This window comes from Camellia sinensis, chromosome 11, assembly GCF_055761805.1.
Source record: "Camellia sinensis isolate YWXY chromosome 11, ASM5576180v1, whole genome shotgun sequence".
Classification (NCBI taxonomy): domain Eukaryota; kingdom Viridiplantae; phylum Streptophyta; class Magnoliopsida; order Ericales; family Theaceae; genus Camellia; species Camellia sinensis.
In genome coordinates, this window is record NC_138971.1 from 139,218,711 (window position 1) to 139,224,710 (window position 6,000).

Sequence of the window (6,000 nt, forward strand, 5' to 3'; positions counted from 1 at the left end):
CGGCTATAAGAACGTCGGAGGATGCCTGCTCAGGGGTAGTTTCCTTGACAACCACATTGCCCTTTTCATCTTGAGTCATGTCCAGGACCTGCTCAGTTGAAGAAATGGACTTGGACGCAGTAACCTCCTTTGCTTTTCTCAGCAAGGCATCATCCTCTTCCTCATCTCCAGATTCTGAGTCTTCATCGGACTGAGCTGGTGGAGGAGGTGAAGGGAATGGAAGAGGAATATCATCGGCATTCCTCAGAGGCGAATCATCAGGGATATTGAGTTTTTTCAGAAGAGACATCCAACCAAGGGTGAAACCCTTGTTGCTTGCCCACTTCACTTGAAATTCATAGGCCTCAGTGGCATCGGCCATACCTTGAGTGTACGCCTTTTTTTCAGCCTCTTTGACATCGGCGTTGTTGGTGGCCAGAGCCTCCTGAAGCTCCTTTTCGGCCTGGGCCATTTTTTCCTCTGCTTCTCTCTTCTGAGACTCAGCCACTTTCCTGATGGCTTCAGCAGCCTCTGCATTCTCTTCGGCATTGGTCTGGGCTTTTATTGCAGCGTCGGCTTGGTCCTCCAGTTTTTTCATCTTCAATTGAAGACCTTTGTTGGTCTTTTGGAGGGAAGAGAACTCCCTCTTCATCTCAACAAGCCTTTCCCAATTCTCAAAAGATTGCATTGAGAAAGAGTGGGCAAGCTGGATGGCCTGAAAGAAAACAGAGGTGTTAGAGAATACTCAAAGTATAAAATAAAGGGAAGGAAATAAGAAAATTACCAAAAGGAAGACATTTACCTGAACGGAGTGCTGAAGCATTAGAGCATAGTTCTCGTACTCACTATAATGGGCATTTCGCTCCAGATCGCCTGGAAGAAGCAGAGCGATACTGAGTGCGACGTCGACGTTTATATCATCAGCACTATCACTTGCCATGACAGGTTTTTCTTCCAAAGTAATTGTGGGGGCCCAGGGGCATCAGGCTTTTTTTATCCCGAAGTGGTTGCAGAAGAAGACCTTGGTTTTTTTGGTTGTTGGGATTCTGTTGGTTGAGACTCAGAGCGCCTCTTCCCAGCAGAAGGCTGAGATTTATCACTCTCAGCCAACTTTGAAATAGGCAGAGTGTCTTCAGACTCAACCTGAGCTACCTTGGCCTTTGGTTGAGCCTTTTTTATTCTTTTTGGCTTCGGTGGAGGAAGGGTTTGTGCAGGTTGATCGTTAACAGATGATGGAATGCTGGCCAGAAGATCTTTTGTAACTGGTTTTGGGTGGCCCATCTTGGCAGTAAGGACAAGTCGTCGCCGACGTTTTCATTCTGATATCGGGACCAAGTACGGAGCCGAGGTTGATGGCTGATCAGTTGGATCAGATGTTGATCCTTGATCTGTTCGTGATGTGGATACAGTCAATGGAGTTGTAGCAGAGGGTGGAGAAAGGCTTTTCTTCTTCCTTTTGGAAACGTCGGGCAAAGTTGACTTGTATGATGGAATAAAATTGAGAAGCACATGCGCTTTCCTTTTATGGACTAGCAAGTCCAGAAGTTTCTTCAAGTCTTTGTTGGGGACAAAGGATTGCCGAAAATTTTTTGGTGGCTGACGAACAGCTGCAGGAAGAACAGACGTCAGAAACAAATAAAGTATTTAAGACTTCGAAAGAAAACAGGCAAAGATGAATACTGGGCTCTTACCCTTGCCATCTAAAAGTGATTGGGGAAGAGGGTAGAGATGGATGTCCTCGTTTGGAGCAAACTCCCAATTTCCTGAGGTAATGAGATAGTCATATCCAGCCCCCTTGTTGGAGTCTAGGAGGTCGGCTACGATTTTGAATTCTGCAGACCTCGGCTTAAGCTAATAAATGTAGCCTTTTTCTTTCAAATTAAGGGCACACATGGTATAGCAATACTGGATATCGGCTAGGGTGATCCTAGCGTTTTCCTGTTTAGCTAAGGCTATGACACCAAAGATCACTCGATAAGAATTGATTGCCAGTTGCATGGGGTTCAGCTTATAATAGTGAAGAATCTCGCGAAAAAGGATATTGAGTGGGAGCCGGAGTCCGCACTCAGTAAAAGCTACAATGGGAAAGGGCATGGAATTTTCTGTAGGCATGATGGAGTCATCATCCCCTGCCAGCCTCAGATGGACATCGACAGGGATGGAGAACTCTTGCCTAAAGTACTCAAGTTTGGTCGGGGTATCTACCCTATGTCTCCACATACCCATGATATCGGCCTGAATTAGAAGGGTTGGAATTCAGAAAGAAGATATTTCTTATTGATGGGACCTCGGCAAAAACCTATTTTTGGGCTGGTACAGAAATTTGTAAGGAATGTTTCAGTTTTGCCCTAAATAGTGGGTTCTACAAACAAATCCCAACCTAAAACTATGGAAATGAGGATCAAAGGCACAGATCTGGAAAAGACACAAAAAACAGAAAGCAAGAATGGAATTTCAGAATCAAGAATAGAGATGGTTTATCAAGAGAATAAAGAATACAAGAAGTACAAGGCCAAGATTAGTGACAAAGATACAGGGAAGTAGTGAAACAATGCGTGTGTTCAAGATATGGGCAAAGGCAAAATCATGGGAAGGACACATTCAGGTGTATGAATCGCAAATTAAAAGTTTCAACAGATGTAGTAAAGGCAACAAGTAATGAAGAATATTAACAGAATTGAAAACAAAAGGAACAATAGCTTACCAGAAAAGGGTGAAGCCAGTATGAAGATTGCCGAAGTCCGACGATGGTTGCAGGAGTAATAGAGTAGCGAAAGCTTCACCAGAAAGACGAATGAAGACAACTGCAGAGCTTGGAGCTTGGGCAATGGCGAATTCGAAAGAAAGAGTTTAGAGAGAGAAAAAGCAAGAGAAATCAGATGCAAAAGTGGAAAAATGAAGAAAGGGGGAAAGGTTTTGTCAAAAATGAAAACGGCGGCAAAAAATAATCAATGCGCCTAGAAGAACGTATACGTCAGACGGCGCACGTGAGAAAGAGACGGCTTATGGACGCGTCACAGGTACGAACCAGTAAGAAAGAAACGCGTGGTTAAAAACGGCTGAATTATGGTGTATGACAGCTCATACACGTGGAAGGGTTCTTGAAATTTTTGTTCTTCAATAAAAGGATATCGGCCAAAATAATGATCTCGGCTGAGATACTGAAAACCGACGTACTGGAAAAACGGAATGATATAGGTTCCATCACCTCAGAATGCCAAGGTAATAGAACCTAGGGGCAGTTGTGGGGATATATTTTCTGAGTACCAACACATGGCAAGGTGACGCCGACGTGTCAGCCGAGGTGCCACGTGTCCTGGTCGTGACGCCGAGGTTATCTCTGAAGATATCGGAATCCGTGATAAGAGGATAAAAGATAAAGGACAAGAATCCTAGAATAAAGAGGAGATTTAGCCAGGATAAGGATAAAGCTCTTAGAGAGTTTATCTTTATCTTTTGAGGAGTCCAAAGTAAGTACTGACTTGGAGTCCATAGAAGTGAGGCTTCTAGTGGGACTAGGATTAAGTAAACTATAAAAGAGAGGCACCCCTGTGGGTGTAAGGTACGCAATTTATGCTTTGAGCAGTGAGTTTAGCACTTGATTATCTTTGAGAGATATACTGATTTGATCGTCGGAGTGCCCCCGGGTGGAAGAGCCACCGCCGGAGCCTTCTCTTTCTGTTACAGGTTAACTGAAGCCATCTATTCTGCCGGTGCTCTCTAGCTGATTACTAAACGGGCAGTGTGATCAGAAAATCACTCACACAATTTGGCGCTGTCTGTGGGAACTTAGAAAAATAGATGGCCAGTAACGGACAAAAGGAAAAGATTGGGGACGACACTCCTGCTGGGAGTCGCAGACCAATTGACCTTGACGTTGAAGGAGACAACAACAATGCAGAAACTCGTGACCAGGGCCACGGAGAGAAATATATATCTTATGCCAGGAAGGACAGTATTATGAATAAATTTATAGATAATATATATATTTTTTAAATAGTATTACTCATAAATAAAACATTGCATAAGAATATAGTCATTCCAGCATTATTATTAAACAAATTCACCAAAGTGTATTCCTAATTGATAATGGTAGTTGATGAATTCAATATAAGTGCATACACATAGTGTCCTAGTATTGCAGTTATTTTAGCATCTACAAATTTAGCTTAATAGTTGTGTTAGAGAATTTGGGAGCTCACAAGCGCACAATAATTATATCAAGATTTAACATACATTTTTTGAAATTCATACCTACTTAAAAGCTTAAATCTTTAAGTGGAGAGCCCATCTAATATATATTAAGATTTATCTCTTTTACACTTTGTGGAGACATAATTTTGAGTTGTCCATATGGGTAATTCTGATTGGCCGAGGTGTGGTCAAGCCACATCTGAATTCGAGGTGTTCAAATGAGGGACTAAAGTTCTAGATGATGTTAGACTACTTGTTTATGTAAGGTTGGACTCTTAAGATGATTGATCTTAATCCAAATAGGAGGAGTCTTGGATAATTGATATCATTGTAAATGATAGAATCCTATGAAGTAAGACTTCTAAATGATGAGGGCACTGTTTGTTATAAAAGTAAGGCACTTCCATAGGTCTAAGGTATACTTTTTATTTGTGCACTGATTACTTGAGTTGAGATCTTGTGAGATTATTGGTTGACTTGATCGTCAGAATGCCTTCAGGTGAACGAGCCATCGTGGTATTCTTGTCTTCTTGTTGGCAGGTGCTTAGTTTAATCTATTATGCGGCGTGCTCTCTAGCTAAGTTCTAATGAGGTCGGAAATTAATTTGGTGTCGTCTATGGAAACTTAGTAGGAATAGATAGCCAACATCCAGTAAGGAGGACGAGAAAGATCATTTTGATTCTTAGTTCTTGTTTTTTGACGAGTGGACATTTGAGTCCTTATTTTTTGATAACAACGAGTCATGATCTCGGTCAAAGGAGTATCCCTAGCATGTTGTTTACACAATATATTGGAAGATTAGACGATATAGGTTCCATCACCTCAAGTTACCGAGGTAATAGAACCTAGAGGGCAGTTGTAGGGACATAATTTTGAGTTATCCACATGACCTATGTGGTTAGCTAAGATGCCACGTGGGTGATTTTGACTGGCTGAGGTGTGGTCAAACCACATCTGAATTCGAGGTGTTTAAATGAGGGACTGGAGTCCTAGATGATATTAGACTACTTGTTTAGGTAAGGTTGGACTCTTAAGATGATTGATCTTAATCCAAATAAGAGGAGTCTTGGATAATTGATACCATTGTAAATGCAACGCCCTGAAAAATAAACCCATCATAACATACATTCACGATAAATAGAAGAGATTTCATATTACAGTCATCAGAGTATTCTTACAAAAGGTATTACATGTTGACAACAAAAGTAAATGCCCTATAGGCTTACAACTTTCCAAGTCAACACTTGGTTACAAAGAGGAGAATACTAGCTCTACACAAAATAAGCCCTTGGCTTGATATACATATAATACAACAAAACAACAAAACGGGTCTGACAGCCTCAAACCTCCCAAGCTACGTCCTTGGAGGTGGCATAACACCTGTACCTGAAAATGATGTCCCATATAGGGTGAGCCAACGCCCAGTAGAGATATACTAAACATAATATGTGCAATAACTAAGACATTAGCACTTGATAAACGTTTAACTCATATAAACCAACATACAGTGCAATCTAGTTCGATAATCCTTCACTTAACAAAAACTCAACTTAGAAACACGACTCAGAACCTGGCCAAACAACTTAAGTGAGACTACATCTCAAGCCAACAACACTTCAAACTGCCATTTTACAGAAATTGCGTAAGCGGGATTTGGCACCCATGTATAGATATTTTGGGATTGCCATTTTACGAAAATTTTATCCACGGGATTCGACACCCATCTATAGATATTTTTGAATGGCCATTTTATGGAAATTTCATCCGCGGGATTCGGCACCCATGTATAATTATATTCGAATTGCCATTTTACGGAAATCTCATCC